Source organism: Macrobrachium rosenbergii, chromosome 4, assembly GCF_040412425.1.
Source record: "Macrobrachium rosenbergii isolate ZJJX-2024 chromosome 4, ASM4041242v1, whole genome shotgun sequence".
Lineage (NCBI taxonomy): Eukaryota > Metazoa > Arthropoda > Malacostraca > Decapoda > Palaemonidae > Macrobrachium > Macrobrachium rosenbergii.
Window position 1 is genome coordinate 58385045 of NC_089744.1, and position 19915 is coordinate 58404959.

The following is a 19915-nucleotide window of genomic DNA, read 5'->3' on the forward strand; positions in this document are numbered from 1 at the left end:
CCTGTTAGTAGTAGAGGAGTACTGGAGGAAGTAAGCACTGCATGTACCATCTCCTTAATTAAACCACATTGTCGATAGAACCTTTCCTCCTAGTCAACTAAATGTTGTACTATTGGCTCAAAACTTTGAGATGGGCCTAACTTGGCAGAGGTTTGTACCCTACCAATAATCTTCTAACATACACCACATCATCTTTGGTATATATCTTACTGTTCCACCAAATTTCATGAACTTCAGTTAATAAATTTTTTAAACATGTGTATCCTATCCCAACCCTTAATTGTAGGAGCGAATGGTGAAAAAATCTTATGGTGCTGTAAAAATTTTTCCCCAAAGTGAAGTAATGAGGATTTTGAATATGTGATTCAGGACACGATTCTACATCAAATGACGCCAAGAAAGCTTATGTAGGAATTTTTTCCCACTTCCACCCTTCTCCTACCAGCCTAAAGTGCGAGCTGGGAACCTATGTTGGACGTACGAGACGGCTATTGAAAGTCCGTGTCTGTAGTCATCAGGGTGTCAGTTATAGGACGAGATGCAGATTGTCCAGGCCTGAATGATCGAGTATAAGAAATCACTCTGCAATCTGCAAAATGCAAATTGATATGAAACTTTGAAATAATAGCCTCAGCCCAACACGGGGGGACAAACACGACTTTAAGTCAATTTTCAATAGCTTTTTCGTTCCCTCGTTAAATGCCCAGGCGTCTTTCACACCTTTGTTTTATTTTACCAGTTTCTCTGCTGTTCTCTTTGCTTTCGACTAGTTTACCTTTTTCTGTTTAGTCACTTTTTAGCCATGTACTGGGTAGGTTTGTTTCAAGGTATTTTAAGAAGCGTATATATGTATATTTTTTTTATTTTTATCTTTATAATTTTATGTAGTGACGTCCCTTTTATTTTTATATATATATATATATATATATATATATATATATATATATATATATATATATATATATATATATATATATGTGTGTGTGTCTGTGTATGTATGTATGCATGTATGTATGTAGGTATGTATGTATTGTTGCATGCCAGCCTTGGCCTTGACAACGCAATGCTATGAAATGATTAACAGTAAACAAAACAAAACTGAGAAAAATGGAAAGAAGATTACTAACCTCAGGTACTCTTTTTAGTCAACTTACTGCAAGGCATAATTACTCTCAGTTAACGATTCATTACATTCACTTAACAATTAAAAACAATAGTGTACAAATTAATTATATAGGGGCACACATGATTAATAAGAGATCATCAAGACACGTAATTAACGGTGCTGCAAAAGATGAAATTCTTTGTCCAGTTGCACGTGGATGGGTCCAAACAACGAATGAAAGTCGAGCTGAGATTTCCCAATATCACTCATGATAAAGGCATCCCTCTGAAGAGACATGTCTTGAATTAACTATAGGACTCGCGAGAATTGAACCCCTAATACCATGCAATTGAAATAATAAGGATTCACTAATTAACAATGTGGCCAAGAATGGCAAAGCCAACTGAAACTCACTTATATTGCACTGTTAACAAATTCCAATTAACTAATACGCAAACGATGGGTGGCTGTGGCTGAGAAAAGGCTGGACTAGGGAACCAAAGGAGGGTTTACTGAGCTGAATGGAGAGAGAGAGAAATACACGTGATTTACTTGAAGGGGTTCGTTAAAAAGTCGAGAAATATTTCAGTAGGGGGAAAAACAGGTCACCAAAATACTCAAGTTGTCTTAGGCTTACTGTAGGATTTCAAAGGACCAATCCACTATATGGGTATCCTAAACTAAGGCCCGTCACACATGGGGCACGGGTTGGTGGACCTGTGGAATGGGCGAGCAAGAACAGTGGACGTCCGCTCGCTATCAGGGCCAAAACCCTTGTGAGAACGAATCTGGGTGCACACAAGCGAGCTTGGGAAGTTGGATTGCCTTAGGGCCCAATATGGCCACCGCCCGGGTAGTTCTTCCAATCCTCCTTGCAGCGGCTCTCTCTCAGCAACCTATAACAGCCTGAGATACTGACGGCAGAGGAGGAAGAATGCAGGAAGGACAAAGTGAGAGGAATTTACTATATGGGCAGCCATCCGCACTTCATTTGCATAGGGGCAGCCATTTTATGAGCGAGGCTTAACCTTGCGCATAAAATAGCCCCCCATGTTAATAGACATTTCGTCCTTAACAGGACGAAAGGTCTGCAAGAACAGGATTAACCCAAGCGAATGTAAATTACTCTAATTTAAGATGTGGTTTTGGTTGGATAGCCATCTAAACATACTCTCGTACATAGAATGACCTGGCACTACTAGTACTAATAGCATGTGCTTGTGCTTATTTAAATGAAGCACTGTCTGTAGGATAAAGGTTAAAATTGAATATTAAGGTAACTCGACACTAAGGTCACAAAGTTGAACTAGTTGAATTCCACACAGACTCAAGCTAGTGCAGCACTATACAGTAACTCTAGGCTACTAATTAAATGCAGCATAAAACACATAATAAGTAATGTAAAATTTACATAAAAATACCCATACTTAATGCTAAGAATAATGAGCCTACATTTTGTTTAAGGAATGTACTGTCTGTGGGGTTGACTAAATCGAATAAATCTATTACTAAAGGAATGCCCCACAGAACTTAGCTAACTCAGCACTATCAAAGTGATAAACTAGCTCACAGGTGAATGATATATCCCTACAATAAAGGAACATGTTAAATATAAGTGGGAATGTTGAGCTGCATCCCAAACTTTAGTAATAATAATAAAAATAAGGTTAAATATGATACAACTGGGTATCTCAATTGAATATCTCACAAGTAAGCAAATAAAATACCTCAACATAGGCATGCTGGAATGCAACAAAATACATATATAGCTAGGACATGTTCTTCAGCTCGTTGGGCTAAAGAAAAGATGTAGTGCAGTACAAAATAATTTCTTTCATGACAACAATACTGATTAAAAGTAGGAGACAACCCTGGGCATCCTTTCTGGATCATGGGCTAGGACTGCTCTATTAAGCTAAGGCACTGTAAATATAGAATACAAGTGCCATGAGAGCTCAGTGGCTCTGTTAACTGCCTGGACCATCTATGCCCCTTGCTCCTCTTCTTTCGTGCTTTTTTGTCTCTTTAGGCCTACAGTAGGTTTCCTGGCTGGAACCTGGGCGTGTGGCTCCAGAGGAGGCCGAGAAGACTCTTGGGCTAGATTGGGGACCGCAATACAACTACCTTCTAGACCTAGACCTGGATTGACTGTGGGTGTTACGCCAACTGGCGAAGTAGCCTGAGTTGGCCGCTGCCTCAGCTGCTGCATCAACCTCGGCAGCGGTGCTTCCAACTAGTCTTGCTATCTTTTGCAGCATAACCTCCCCAGCAGTGACCGTCACAGATGATTGTCCACCAAAGTCGTAACTTCTGGGGACGGTAGTGGAGAAGAAGAGGTGCCTGTAAGTGCAAGAGGTGTGCAAGGTACAAGGGCCAGGCCGGTATTAGCAAGAAGGGCTGGATCTAGATCTACTGAAGGGAGGTTGGCAGCATGCGCTGGCACGGGTGCTAAGGCAGGCTCAGGCACAAAACTTGGAGAAGAGACGTGAGTGGCCTTGGGACCAAGAGGGCCAGACTTCCAAGTCTGTACAATTGGCAAAGAACCAGCATCTGGCTCTGGTGGGGGCTCAACAAACGGACTGGGCAGAGCACTACACGGGCCAGGCTCACGCACTGGCTGTGGCTCAACGGCAGGGTTGGAGTGATCATCAGCTCCTGACGGAGACTCCGAAGAGGCAGGACACATGGACAGCCCAGGAAGGGGCTCCAGAGAGAGATCCTGTCCTAGGGGGAAGTTATAGCCTCCAGGAATCTGAGTGGCTACTCCAAGCATACAAATCCTACTTTTGCGGGGCCTAGTGACCCTCAATCGGACTGTTGGGAGTGTCAGCCTCCAATTATTAATGCCTATAATAGTTACAGGCTTGTTCTCTTCGAGCCTTATAAGGGAGATTTGAGCACCAATGTCCCTAAAGGCAGAGACCTGTTGAGAGCAATGATGACCTCAAGGAGGTGCAACAAAGATAAGCCCTTCAGCTGTGAGTCCTAACTAGGATGAATGGGTGGCCACCAAAGCAACAAAATTGGCAGTTTTCCTTCCGAGACAATCCTTGAAATTTGGGGACTGCCTGTACTTCTTACAATTAGAACAATAAACCTTTCTATAATCCCTACAAGGAGCAGTTATGGTCTGAATAGACTGGGAGTTCTAGTTTGGGGGGAACTGTGATATGGCTCCCCTTTTAGCTTTACACTGGGCTTCTAAATGCCCTATTTTCTTGTAATAATTACAAACATGGGGATTTGGGAGGTGCCCATTCTTCAGCTGGATGGCCAAGGCAATGGGGTCAGGAGGAACTATGCACCTATGGCAGGTGCTGGAGGATGGGTGGTACGTCTCATAATCATCAGTCAGGTGGCAGCAGTTGGTGATCAATCTTGGCTTTCTCGTTAATGTAGAGAGCCATTATATAAGTCCTCGGACTCCTTGCACTCCAGGGCATTGAGCCACCACTGCACGGCTCGGGTCTTCTTGTAGCACCAGTCAGACCAGGTTTGGCCAACCTCCTTGGGAAGATCTCGCCATCTTTGTCTCCAACCCTCAGGCATGATCTTATAGGCCATTGCTACGGCCTTCCTGACTGCCTCAAGGTTTCCTCTATCACCATTTCCCAAAGAATTTAGGGCGTCGTGTCCCTTTCCGGCCATGTGTTTAGCTAGGAACATAGCCTTCTCAGTATTGGTAGGCTTGTACTCATTGAAGCCAGTTTCAATGTCATCCAGCTACTCCTCTGGCTCTGAGGCATTCCAGGGATGGATGAGGCTGGTTATGGTTGATATAATGGAATGAGAGGAGGTCATGGATGTGTTAGCGGCTTGGTGTTGGGCCAGTGCCATGGCATTGTCCTGCTTTAATTTTGCAAGCTCGAGTTCCTTCTCCTTCAGGGCTACCTCGTGCTGTCTCCGGGCTAGGTCGTGCTCTCGCTGCTTCTCTGCCTCTTATTGCTACTTCTCTTCCCTTTCCTTTCTCTCTTGATGCTCCTTCTCTTCCCTTTCCTTTCTCTCTTGACACTCCCTCTCTTCCTTTTGAAGCTCCCTTTCTTCCTTTTCTTTTCTCTCCTTCTTAGCAGCAGTGACTTGCTCTTGGACTCACTGGGTCAGCTCTGGCCCCTTCAGGTGAAGGTTTTATAATCCTTGGCTGACATGCTGCCACTACTTAGAGCGGGTCTAACCTTCCCAAAAAAAATGCTTAAAGGTTTAGTGGCCGAACAAGCACTTTGTAGAAATGGAAAAGGCACTCTGAGCTAGGCAGTTTGTGCCAAATAGGGAAGTGAGTCTGTCTAGGCTACACTTATAAAGCAAAATGTTTCCAAAGAACTAAGTATGTAGCACTCCATGGGATTGGCACGCAGGTGCAGATGGTATAAAACGTGTGGCTCATATACACAAAGTGGAGCGGCACAGGTAAACATACTAGACGCTAGCTAGGGTACACAAAAGATGCAAATGGCATAGGCATATGCTAAGTACATACAAAGATAAATAACTGCACTAGGCACTAACTATGGTGTACATGAAGCACAACTGACATAGATTAAGATAAATGTATTAGGCTAGCTACAGTGTACATGAAGCACAACTACATAGGCAAAGATAAATGCACTAGGCACAAATAAAATTTGAGGATTAACACAATGCATGGGTCATAGCCTACAATGCAGAAGTGTGGGTATTTGGAACACAGTGCACGGGTCAAAACCTACAAATGCTATGGTATAATTACTGTAACACGCTGCATGGGTCAAAGCCTATGAATGCAAGGGTGTGATTATAACACAGTGCAAGGGTCAATGCCTACAAATGCAAAGGTATGATTATATGGACTCAAGGCATGGGTCAAAGCCTACAATGCAAGGGTATGATTAGTCCAACACAAAGTACAGGTCGAAACCTATAAATGCAAAGGTATAATTATGTGAATTTGTTTAACCTGCCCACGGACATGGTGGTAACAGGAGCAGAGGTGTTTCAATTAGAACAGAGTGAAATTAATCAAAGGCACATTCAGTGCAATAATAGGCACTACAAGGGTGTACTGTCTTAGTAACACACAAGGTACAAGGGTCACGTAGGTGCCAAATTGAGGTGCAGTAAGTACAAATAGGTGTGTAAGGACACAAGAATTGAGTAGCACGTAAGTGCAATTAGTTTAAGAGGTACAAGGCAGTTGATGGTTTTGGCAAAGTGCATAAGTATAAAGTATATACAGGTGTACAAACTCAGTAAAAGGGTTGCCTGTACTTTAAATTGATAGGTTAGCAACACAATTAGTCTGAGAATATAAAACAGGTTTTGACACAGGTAAAACCTATTTTTGGTAGTCACTGTTGAGTCCTCAAGGAGTTACCTTCCATACTTCAGAGCTCCATGATGACAAACTAATATCAAAGAATTCTCTTCTAATTGATCTTTTTGGCCAGGTATTGTGTCGTAATGATTAACATTTTAATACATGATGGAGTATATAATGGACTCAAAGGTAAGAGGTCACTTTCCCTTATCTTCAGCGAAGCTGAACCCAGTTTTTCCAACCAGGCTCTTAAAGACCAAGGAGCCATTACTCTCTGTTGGTCATTGCAGGATGATCCATTGCCCAAATCCCATGCCTTTTTGTCAGGGAAGTGGGAGGGTTTTGAGGACTCAACAGCAGCTACCAAAAATAGGTTTTTCCTATGTCAAAACCTGTTTTTTGATAGTGTAGTCAATTGTTTCATCCTCAAGGCGCTTTACAAAGAAACTGGCAGGTGACAAAAAAGGCTTAAGCTCTCAATTTTTTATCCCAACACCCCAAAGGAAAAAACATTTCTAGTCCGCGGTCAAGCCACAAATTTAAAGTCCCGTTCGTTATTCCAAATACTCTTCACGTTTTAGTACCAAGGAACAAGAAACTATAAACAAACTTACATTTAGGATGTAGTTCTACAGTGGCTTACTTAAGCATGCTAGGTTTGGTTGCAGTACTGTCGCCCTTCTCCCAGCAATAGTTAGCATACTCACCATCAATAAGACCCCTGGTTTTCTGCTGTAGCACCTAGGGGTTAGGACTAACCATGCCACCTACTGATACACAGTGTAGTCAATTTGTTTGACAATAATGTGTGTGTGTGTGTGTGTGTGTGTGTGTGTGTGTGTGTGTGTGTGTGTGTGTGTCCCTGATGACCACCCTGTACATTCAGAGGTTTTTTTGAAAGAGACATTTCTGAAGAAGGCCAATTACGTACTTACTTCCCTAATATCATATGACCTAGGAAAGGAGTGTGGATTTGCCTTTTTAATGAGAGACACTACAATCATTCTCAGCCCTTGTATGGAGTGGTTAGTTTGTGCTAGGGCAGAGGAAAATATGACCCTCTGGGATGTTTGCCACGACTTCTAGGTAAACTTTAAGTCCTTGAATCGGGCATAATGTCTTGTCTGCTAAATTCAGTTTTCTTATAAGAATAGCTTTCCTTTTTAAAGGATCCTCATTCTTGGCCAGGAATGATGGGCCAGGGGACAATAATAATGGAGGGTCAGTTGTTTGCATGATGCATCGTCCCTGTCTAAGAGAGCCCAGTTCACTATTATGAGCTCCTGATGCTAATGCAATCAAAAAGATGTAACTTTGTAGCATGTGCATTGTGGTTGTATTAGGGGTTGATAGAGTCCAAGCACCTGTTCAGGGACCAAGTAATTGGAAGCCTTTCAGGAGCAGGCCTTTGTAGAGCAAAAGGCTGCAGAAGGGAGTGACAACTTCTACACTGGAGTCAATCCCAAATCCATAAAGCAAGGGTTCCGTTAATGCAGCCTTGTATGCCATGACTTTGAATCTGCACGTATCTTTCCCTATGCGGAACCTTAGGAATGGGCGGAAGGGAATGGCAACAGGGACGTGCCAGTATGCATCTTTCAGATTTATAGAAACTGTCCAAGACCCTTTGGAATGATTCAACATACTTGGGCAACGGTAGTTATCCAAAACTTTTGGCAAACAATGTGCTTGTTCAATGTTGACTGGTTGAGGATCACTCTTCTTTCGGAGGAATCCTTTTTGAGGACACTGAAGAGATGTACTTGGTGGCAAATATACATATGTTTCTCTATGGGCCCCATTAACAGGGCCCTTCTGCACATATAAATAATGCTGTCCCCCCACAGGGAAACTTTTGTCTGTGATGTCGTCGAAGCTGACCCCCAGCCATACAATTCCTACTGGTATCTGCCTCTTCCTTTGCCTTTACCTTTGATAGACATTCCAAGTGTTGCTCTTCCTTTCCCCTATCGATGGTTTTGAACCTTGTCAAAAAGGATGTACTTTGTGTTGTCCCTTTGTGAAATTGTCCCTTCTGACCACCTACCTGTTGAGGAAAACTTTTGGGGTGACTGAAGGCTTATGATTTTGATCAAAGCAAGCCTTTTTTGGGGGTTGGGTAAAGGGAAATTTTAGGTTCTTTTTTCCTGAATTCCCCTTTCCCTAGAAGAGCATACACTGTACAATTCTGTTGGCGGGCATGCTCGTGAGTTGAGCCACAACAGACTCCTCAAACAGGCCCTTACAGAAGGGGTTAAAATGTAATAATGCAGTGACATTGGGGAGTGATTTGATGGAGCCTCAATGCACTTCCATTCATGCAAGCACCATTCTAGGAGAATCACCAGAGTGCTTCCATCAGGTTATCATAAGACTTTTGGCCTCAACAGCAAGAAATTATACTGGAATCTTCTGGATGCCTTTTGGTGGCAACTTCCAGCAAGGTGTGGAGTTTATAATACTAAGGAGTCAGACCTAGCATGAAGAATTCTGACAAGGCTGTCCCCTCTGAGAGTCTTCTCCACATGGGTCTAAACTGCTGCATAGCTATATCTAAAGGGAGCTTTTTCCTTTCAAAAGGGGATTGTAGCATTGCTCATTCTTTGGGTAGAATTTCCACAAACTGGGATGACCGTGGCAGATGGTTTTAATTCTCCCATTGTCTCTTGGTTTTAGTCACTACAAATTCTGAAAATCTGTCTTCACATGATTAATAATTTTGAAAGTATGAAGGACAGAAGGCTAGGGCTACTTAGTAGAAAATAACTTGGATCTTATTCAAAATGGAAGTAGAATCCATTTTTGTGACCTGATAAAGGAGTGATTTCTATAGCTTTTAATGCTATAGGCAAAGATATGAAAACCATTTCTGTTAGTGGTTTCTCCATGTCTGGTGAAGATGGTACCAGGTGTCATTCTTTATCAGGGAATGCTACCCTGTTTCTAAATTCTACATGTACAATTTCGATAATGGTTTTTCTCTCATTAATTACATACTTGTCATCGGGAGAGAAAATGCACATTGAGGCGTCTCACCAAGGAATATCAGTATCATCAGGGGTGAGTCTTGGAGCCACTATTATGTTTTGGTCTGAAGTTCTGTATTCCTAACTGACCATTTTGTTGTTTCCAGTCAAATTCCTAACATTAGACCTTGTCTGGGCAGCATTTGTATCCATACTCACTTTTGGTTACAGGATGTAGTACTTTTACCTTTTACACTTTGGGGTGTACATGACCGACTTACTTTCCTTTTCGGAATCATGCTTCATGTCCCTTATATATTGCCGCTCTGTGACAAGGGCATCTTTGATGGTACTCAGTTTCCTTACAGAACTGATCAAATGCCACAAACTGTGCATCCCTTTTGGGGAGCTTACGCACAATCTAACTGAGCTTCAACTGAACTGAAACTGCCTGTTAATCAAGGGGCAGAAGTCCTGGAGTAAATTACTGTATCCCAAAATGTAGTCATTTCAGTCAGAGTTAAGTGGATCCTAGTATCCCCTTTGGGGGAAAGGTCCTATTCAGCAACGATAGCTGCTCGGGGAAATAGAATTCCTTCTGGAAGGTTTCTCCCATGGCTAGCTAAAATTTGTGTTCCTGAGCCTTCTGGGTTCAGCAGGGCCATTTTAGTGGCAATGTCCACTTCATATTCTTGAGTAAGAATATCAACCCCATGTAAAGATTCCTCTACTTCCTCCACGGGGCTAACCTGGGAGGTACTGGGGACTGATGTTACTGGGTTTTGGCCCAAACATAGATGTTGTCCTGAAAAAGGGTTAAATATCTGCTGCCGGAGTTCTGCTGGAAAGTTATAATCTCCCCCTTCCTCACCCATACTGAGCCCTAGGACCCGTGAGACAACTTAAAGGAGCTGCTTCGTCTTAAAACTTGCTGCCAGGAGCATACTACAAATCTTGCTATATCTGGCAACCAAGAAAATTTTCCTTGTTTTTACACGGACTATGCTCATGGCAGGTGGCATGGGCCGTACCCACTGGCAAGTAGACCAAGCAATTTACTGGAACATTTGAACTGAGGATCCTGCCTAATGGTGGCCCTGTAGTGATATAAACAAGTGTTATTAGAAGCTAGTTAGTATTAATTGTTTTTAAATGAGGGATACTTTTGTAGTACCTCATATAGTTGTTTTTAAATGAGGGATACTTTTGTAGTACCTCATATAGTTTCCATGTTACAGGTTAACTTGATTACAAGTGTGTAGTTGTAATACATTTAATTAAATATCTATGTTAACTTAAAGCCTCCAAGGTTTAGGTTAGTTTTCATACCTGTATATGGCTGTATTACTTATACACTGTTAGTCCTTTTGCAGTGGCTATGTGAAATTTTTCATTCTAATTGTCATGCCATTCAGAATAACTGCTATGAACAATTTGTTTAACAAACCAGGCTACTGCTTTATAAAGCTTAGGCTAATGCTTCTAGTATAATCTACGTTAAGCTAAGAATAGAGGATTTCTTAGAAGGTTCTCACTTAACCTATTCTAGGCAACTGCCTATTCTAGGCTTATTTAAAATTTAAGGATATAAACTATACAGAAAATAATCCTCTTTTAATTTGGTTTTCAGTTTTATGTGGCCGAGACTACCCTTTTATCTGATATAAGGCCATCACTGTTTGAGCTAATAGTACGATATTCGTAAAGGTTCCTATAAATCTAGTTGACTACTGCCTGTTCGTAGTTTATATAACCTTTAAGGATATAAACTATATAAGACCCTACTAGTAAGTAGCCATACAGATGTTAAGAGTTGTAAAACTAGGTTATTTCACTGGAGACTGGTTTATATATAATCTGAAGCATTTGTCTAACCCAGGTTTGTTTATATCAATCCTAGGCTATTTGGTCTACTATGAAACAGTAACTCACTAATGTGTCACCTTATGGCAAGCTGTAACTTACTCTACTCTGGGGCTACTGCCTAATCCGGATTATTTAATTCGCACTTATGGGTATGGGTTACATAAAACACAATTACCTTAGTATGTATGTAGGCTAGATTACCATCTTCACTGGGAGGCTGTTTATATATAATCCTAGGCTTATTTGTCTAACCCAGGTTGTATTTATATCAATCCTAGGCTATTTGGTCTACTATATGAAACAGTAACTCACTAATGTGTCACCTTATGGCCAAGCTATAACTTACTCTACTCTAGGCTACTGCCTAATCCGGATTATTTAATTCGCACTTATGGGTATGGGTTACATAAAACACAATTACCTTAGTATGTAGCCTTAAGGCTAGATTACCATCTTATCCAGCACAGATTACTATTTCATCTAGTCCTAGGTTACATGGTCTACACTAACAATTTAGTCCAACAATTATCACTTACCTTAATATACGGTAATTCCTAGTCCTGGATTATTTAGATCATGTTTAAGTGCACGGGCTTATATAAAAGGAAAAAATTATACTAATATGTAGCCTTACTGTTGGGGCTATCGTTGATTGTGCCAAGATATTTATTATCTGATCTTAGGGTTCTTGGTCTAAAGCTTGGCCATAGGATACGTAATCTAGGACATAAGCTACAGACAACATCACAGTCTAAATTATTCTCACTTACTGCCTTGATTGCACAGATATCGTATCTGAAAGGATTTTCTATATTAATAGGATTGAGGAACATTTCTTTTAGTTAAAACATTTAGTTAAAATTTAAAACAGTTTTGGCTTTCTGAAACTAACTTAATAATAAACCAGGTTCGGCTTTACTAAATTATCAATTCCAAAAGTTTTAAAACTAAAACTTAACTGGAACAATATTATGCATATCTTACTATTTTTGATGTTTCCATGATCCTCGATAATGAAATTAGAAAAAAAAGTCAAATTTTTTCGGAGAGCTGGTAACAACGTAAACCGTTCATTATTGACCAACAAAGAGTAAATGGCTCCTTGCTTTGTAAAGGCCCAGTTGTGAATGAGGGCGGACACATAGGTGCAATAGTCACTTCTCTTTCTTGCAGGTTCTTTAACGTTGGAAAAACTGGGTTCAGCTTTGCTGAAGATAAGGGAAAGTGCCCTCTTATCCTTGAGTCCATTATATACTCCATCACGTGTTATAATGTTAATCATTACGGCACAATACCTGGCTAAAAAGACCAACTAGAAGAGAATTCTTTAATATTAGTTTGGTCACCATGGAGCTCTGGTTGACCATGGAGGGTAACTGTCGAAACTTCGACAAGAGAGATTGTACTTTTTAGGAAGTTGTGGCATACAGTAAAACCCGCGTATTCGTGGGGGATGCTTACCACACGCCCCCACAAATAGTTAAAATCCGCGAATACTTACAACCCCTCTAAAAACACTTAGAACTGCCTATTTTGGTAGTTTAAACACAAGAAAAACCCTCTAGAAATGCTCATACCTGAGTATTTTAATAGTTTTAGCATTTAGTCATGCAAATACAGTAATTAGTGAATATTTCTCGGTGAAAAATACAGCGAATGGGCGAATTTTCCACGAATAATGGGTACTGTAGATACGTTCCACAGAGAAATCCGCGAATACGTGAGATCGCGAATATGGGGGGTTTACTGTAGTTTTATGCTTTCTAAATTTACGTAAAGTGGAAATGCACATTATGTAGAAGAAAGATATTATGTTTGTTGTGTTTGTATTTAGTAATGAAAGGTGTTGTTTTGGCTGTTTTGTGTATTTAATTGTAAGTACACATGTAATGGTGCTTAACCACCGCCATCGGTTGTTTGTCTGGTGGTTAGTCGAATGTTTGGTGTTGGTCAAAGACAGTTGTGACAGGTAGTCTCGTCACAGCCTTGGTGCAGTGTAGTTCATATTAGTAGGGACTCAAGAAAAGGGAATGCGGCCATAGTTGTCGGTGCCTTCAAATCCACTTAAGTATTCCTTTTCATTTTAAAGTTCATTCAGGGAAATTCCTTTGGGTGATATGCATATCTAAATATAAGGAGAATTTCTTGAGGTGTGCTTTGGATGAGGGTTACGAAGTAGTGATTGTGCTCATGCCAATCTGATCCTTATTCAAGCTACGAACATTGAATGCACCAACAGTAAGTTTATATCATTTTATGTCGTAGATTAATATAGACAACGCAATGCAGTGTTGTAAAGGGCAATTTTGGAATAGCATGTCGTAGTATAAGACTTAGGCTACGATTAGGTTAGTACGTTTCAAATCGTTTAGGCTATACGATAACACTTACGATTTGAAATGCTCTACTTATTCTGAATGAGTCGGAATAAATTGGTGCCGCGTCCAGGATCACAGAGATTGGTTGTTACAACAGTGATCTGTATAGTTATAGTTTATGAAATTTTAGGGATTGTTGTGATACTTGGTGATAAAGATAAAAGGCGTGACCGGCTGATGGTGGCGGCCATTTTAGAATTAGTCATGTGTTAGCCTAGCCTGAAATGGATTAGTAGGATTAACTCGGTCAATCATTGCCTAGCCTAACTGAAGCCTGACTTTTTGATAGTAACTCGGTAGGAATTTTAACATTCGTTTCTATTTTGAGATCATTGTTCTTTGGATAAAGTTGACAAAATGGCTATGGCCTATCCAGACGTATTTCGCATAGATGCTGTAGGAGGACATTCTCATGTAAAACATCTAAGTCATTTTGACAGGGTGCTGTAATGCAAAAAGTGATGTGAGACTAAGCAGCCCCTGTATTGCTTATCGCACTTTTTGGGAAATCCAGGGTAGTGTGCGACAAACTATGATCCTGTACTAGTGGCCAAATTGACGGCATTTTGCCCCAGATATCGTTATCACTGTACATCGAATGATACTGATCATAAATGATCAGAAGATGGTGATAAGGTAAAAATAAGATTTTAGGACTAACAGAAGGATTGGAAGGTATCTATAACTGCAAGGTTTTGGTGGTTAGTATAAATTCGTTACACTCCTAGAAACATCCTGGGATGAAAAAGTCTACTAAACCAACTATTGAGAAGAAACGGAAATATGCTTTCATTTCAATCAGTTTGTGAAGGGCTTTGCCAGTGGTAGGTGCATTTTCAATGATAGTTGTAAAACGGCGAGTAACCTGTGAAGTAGCAGATGCTTACGCTTTCAGTCAGGATTGGTAAATACCAGGTTGTGCTCACGCCAACCCAGAATTTAGGTTAAGTTAGGCTAGGCGAATGTTGGTTGATGCATATCCACTTCATAAATTGTTTATGGTAATGGAGAGGAAATATTAATATAAAATTATTATTTTTTGAAGTTTATGGTAAGTTTTGAGATACATAAGTGAAATTTAATTTTAGAGCTGGCAGTTTGTACACTCTTTTAGCAATTAAGAACTTGTATATTTGGTGTTGGTAAATTATAGGCTAAGATGTCTGATCTGGAAGAATTAAAAATGGGTGGGAGGTTTAAGTTTGTGATAACTAACTGGTCAAAAGGTTGAAACCACTATTGATGCCCGGTTGATATCAATTATTTCTTCACTGAGAGACTCCTTGAAGTGTTGCAGAAAATCCAGGAGTGGATAATGAAATATTGGACCTAACGGATCTGGAGGACTAACCTCACCAAATTATGAATCAAGCTGAATATAGCCTAAGGTAGGCACTGAAATTCATAGACTAAACTCCTCCACTACGAGTCTTCTAGCTGTGAGAATTGAACATAGGTACACCTATAAGCCTGTTAAGCCCAGCTAGTGTAAGGATACCTAAATTAGACATCAAACATTTCGATGGTGATGTATCGGAATGGAAATTCATTTTGGGAACTTTATGAACTATCCACGTACTGATTCTGAAAAAATACAGAAATTTTTCATTTGAAGGGCCTATGAGAAGGTGAGGCTCTGGAACTGATATCTGGTTTTAAATTAGAAGGTGATAAATATTTTACAAGTGGTGAATTTGTTAAAAGAGAACTATGGCAGAAAAGACGTAATCAAGTTGTGTTTAGTTAGAAAACTCTTCCAAATTGAGACTCCCAAGGTAGATACAGAATCGCTACAAGGTTTTAGAGCGCAATTCAGATGCATAAGATCACTGGTGAACAGCAGATTAGTGGTGTGTACCATCTTGCTCTACACCAAACTACCCTAGTGATTGTATGTGAAATAATAAAACGAACGTGTGGAGAAGATTGTTAAATTTGTACCTTTAAAAGCTATCTTGAAGCAGTACACAATTTGAGGGCTTTTCCACAGACAGGAACCAGTAAGCTAATACATTAACAAACGGTACATCTGTAACTCGCCCAGTAGGAACAAGAGCAATCTGTGAGACCAAAAAAAAAAAACATTGGTAAGACCTAAAGAAAATACAAACAAAGCCAAGGTAAACCAGGTTAGGGGATGTGTACTTTGTGGAGGCAATCATATATGGACACATTGTAAATCCTACGTAACCAGAGGAGGAAAGATAGAACGACTCAGGACTCTGGGTTTGTGTTTCATATGCACATCCAATAAGCACTTCAGTTCCGACTGCGACAGGCAAGGTTGTAATAAGAGCTGCACTGCTAGACATCATTGTGCTATATGCAATCAAAACCAACCAAATACATCTAAGGTAGGTGGGTACAGGTTGGAACACTCTCTTTGACAAATACCGGACAGGGAAATAAGACGACTAGGAAGTCAATCTTACCTACAGCCACAATAACCCTAAAGGGTAAAAGAGGTCGCATTGTGCGAAAGAGAGGGTTGTTGGATACCTGTCCCGAGAGATCATTTATAAAGAAATCTGCTCTTACCATAGGAGTCCAAAGGAATGATCCAGTATATGGGTATCCTGAACTGAGGCCCGTTACACATGGGGCATGGGTTGGCGGACCTATGGAATGGGCGAGTGAGAACAATGGACGTCCGCTCGCTATCAGAGCCAAAACCCTTTGAGAACAAATTTGGGTGCATACAGCTAAATAGGGAAGCTGGACTGCCAGCAGAGCCAACTCTGGCGCCATCGGTAGTTCTTTTTCCAATCCTTGCAGCGGCTCTCCGTCGGCAACCTTAACGGCTCGAGATATTGATGGCAGAGGAGGAAGGATACAGGAAGGACAAAAATGAGAGGAGTTTACTACATGGGCAGCCATTTGCACTTCGTTTGCATGGGGGTGGCCATTTTATGAGCGATGGTTAACCCTGCACATAAAATATATATATTTATCTGCAGTATATATATATATATATATATATGTATATATATATATATATATATATATATACTGTGTATATATATATATATATATATATATATATATATATATATTTATAATGTGTGTATATATATATATATATATATATATATATATATATATATATATATATATATATATATATATATATATATATATATATATATATATATATATATATATATATATATTTATAGTGTATATATATATATATATATATATATATATATATATATATATATATATATATATATAATTATATATTATATAATATATATACATATATATAAATTATGTATAAATTAATATATCTTCTACATGGTTAAGTGCTTAACATTAACCTCATTCCGACATACCCATTGTGAGTTTGAATCATGCCATGGACATTAGAATTTCTTAATTTGTATCTTCATTTGGAAAGTAATTTCCTATTTTGAAAAATATACCTTATTCCATCCTGTTGAGGTTTATCGTTTTCTATGTTTTTATCAGAAATTTATAAATTTCGAAAATATGGGACACTTATTATAATACAATAAATTCAGGCCTCATCTTCCTCCGATTTCTCTTTTCGAAGAAGATAACGCGAAAGGAAAAGGGGGAAAAATATCCTCACAAACCTCATTAAATATCCCATGGAGGTGAGGTGTTGTATATTCACATTACTGAAATTTAAGGAATGTAATGCGGACGATGTGATGGTTAATTTGCTCAAGCCCTTTTCTCCCCAACAGCTGTTTCCGTATTACTGAGTGATTGCTGTAATTCGTTTTCTTGTTAAAGTGAACCTCTTTGTATTAACTTCCACATTTGTTTTTTCGTTTGTCTTCACTCGAAATTATCACGCAATTTGCTCCAGATGTAAGATCAGGGTACGATTGAACCCAAAAACCGGAAGACACTAAATAGGCATAAAGAGTAAATAGGCATATTCATATTAAGTCTGGAGTGGGATAAAAAAAACCCCGCATTAAACACTGAAACCTTTATCTCTGTTGTTTTTCCTTTCACAGCGTTTATCTTCTTTTTATTACAGAGATATCATTCCTGAAGGGTATCACTTAAAAGTACGATGAACATGACTGGTAACAGACGTCATCATAAAATTATATACAAAGCATCAGGTTTCACACACATCAGGATTCCCGTCCGTAACATTATTGCTGTGGTACTATACTGCTGTAACTAATGTCACCGTTATCATTCATGAATGATTACAGCATACATACATACATGCAACACATGTATATATGTGGATGTGTGCGTGTGTGTTGTGGTCATTTATGAATGATAACAGCGACATTAGATACAGCAATGTAATACCACACCAGTAAAGAATAAAATCTATGCAATAAATACAAGATAAATACTCCGAAAGGATAAAAAAAAAAAACACACACACACACACACAAAGATAAAGGTTGTAATGTTTAAGGCAGATGATTTTTATCGCGCGTCATAATAAGTAACGATTTTTATCGCGCGTCATAATAAGTAACAGAGGGGCGTCAGAACTGCATTGTCACTCTCTATGCCTGATCTTATATCTGTTGCAAATGTCGTGATAATTTCGTGTGAAGATAAAGAAAAACATCCTTACTTTGAAAGCGTATTTGGCACAGAACAAAAAATCACTGAAATTCCAGCTGAGGGAAACCAGCTAACTATATTTTTGTAAATGGTGTGGATTTCACATACCTCAGGACTGACTCATATATAACTCGGAATCAGCCTAAACCTGATGAAGACCTCCCACTTTTCTTTTCTCACTTTTTTTTCCTGTTCTTGGAAGAATTATGAGGCTCGTATTTTGATGTAGGTTCAAGAATTCTCACACCCAAATTTTTTTTGCCTTTTTATCAGAAATGAATTATGAGGCACCTACGTCCAAGTGCTGTAAGAGTTATGAGAGACCGCGGCGAACTTGCAAATTAAGGCTTTCCGGTTTGTTTACTGAATTTCATCAATGTTAGACGGATTAAAATGTGAAATCTGTCACAGATTTATGAACGAACTCAAACATGTGTCTTCTCGAAGTTCTGGCTTTATCAACATATAAGTATACCTGATGAAAGTAATATTTTGTGCAAGAAGAGTCGGCCTGTTTTTTTTTTTTTTTTTAATACCAAATCACTGAACATCATTTTTAACGACAAACCACCCACTGAGGTTTATTTTTTTTTTTTTAAACATACAAGAGAGAGAGAGAGAGAGAGAGAGAGAGAGAGTTGCTGTGTGACATATCTTAACGGAAAAGCAAAAACTGTCTTTACCCACCGCACAATTTACTCTACTGTAAAATCGATGAAAATAAAATGTCGGAATTTGAACTGACTTATGATCTGGGAGAATCAGCCAAGAGAAATAAACTGGGCAAAACAATCATCAAGCACCGGTGCCTGCCTATAGTTTCATCGAAATCAAAGAGGAGACAACATTTACAACTTTAAATTGATCTAATACTGGAAAAGACCGCCGAGATAGAAAAAAATATATATATTAGGGGGGAAAACAAATATCACGTTGTCTACATACCAAGTTTGACCTAAATCAAAGACAATAAAATTTTCAACATTTAAAATAATCAAAAATCTTGAAAACTATATAAAAAGAATATTCAAGAAAATATTGAACATACTCCAAGGTACCAACCTACGAATTTTAATCCGAATTAGAAAAAAAAATACCCTCACACATAACATTTTAGTCCTAAAATGACCTGTGACCTTGAAAAATAGGTCAAGCTCAAAATATTTGGCAAAAATTGCCAACACATTACAAAAATACCTACTTCCACAGTTCCATCGAAATCAGAGGAAAAAAATTACATATAAAGTGAATCTATCACTCGAGAAACATGCTATGCACCATTTTTTCTAAATGCTGAATAAATCGTGTTCGAAAATTAATGCCTTTCAGATAGCGATAACAATGTTATTTATGATGCTTTGGCCGCCCATTTTCTTTAAATTGAAGCTAATTCTATGTAAATTATGCCTATGTAACAAATTTCCAAAAAAGTTATTAGTTTTTGAGAATTTGCAAAAATGTAGCCTACTAGTATTTTTTCTATTTTCCATATTTATGACAAAAATATCTTATATAATGCTATTATGGTTTAAAATACCACGATATTATTTGTATTGTTACCTTATGTTGCTTTACAATGTTTTATAGTAATAATAAACGTTCCAAACACCTCCGCCCTGCAAATTTTGTTTGTCTTTTTTTTTCCAAATATATTGTCACAGTAAGTTAATAAAAAGCAATAAATATTAATAAACATCTCATGGAGTATGTTAATAACTATAAGAAACCAGTAAATGATGAT

At 39.0% G+C, this 19915-nt stretch overlaps 1 long non-coding RNA gene across 2 annotated transcripts in view; it reads right to left on the reverse strand.

Moving 5' to 3' along the window:
• Positions 1-19915, reverse strand: part of LOC136834954 (uncharacterized) — a 90391-nt gene that overhangs the window by 45159 nt on the left and 25317 nt on the right. The window lies entirely within an intron of this gene.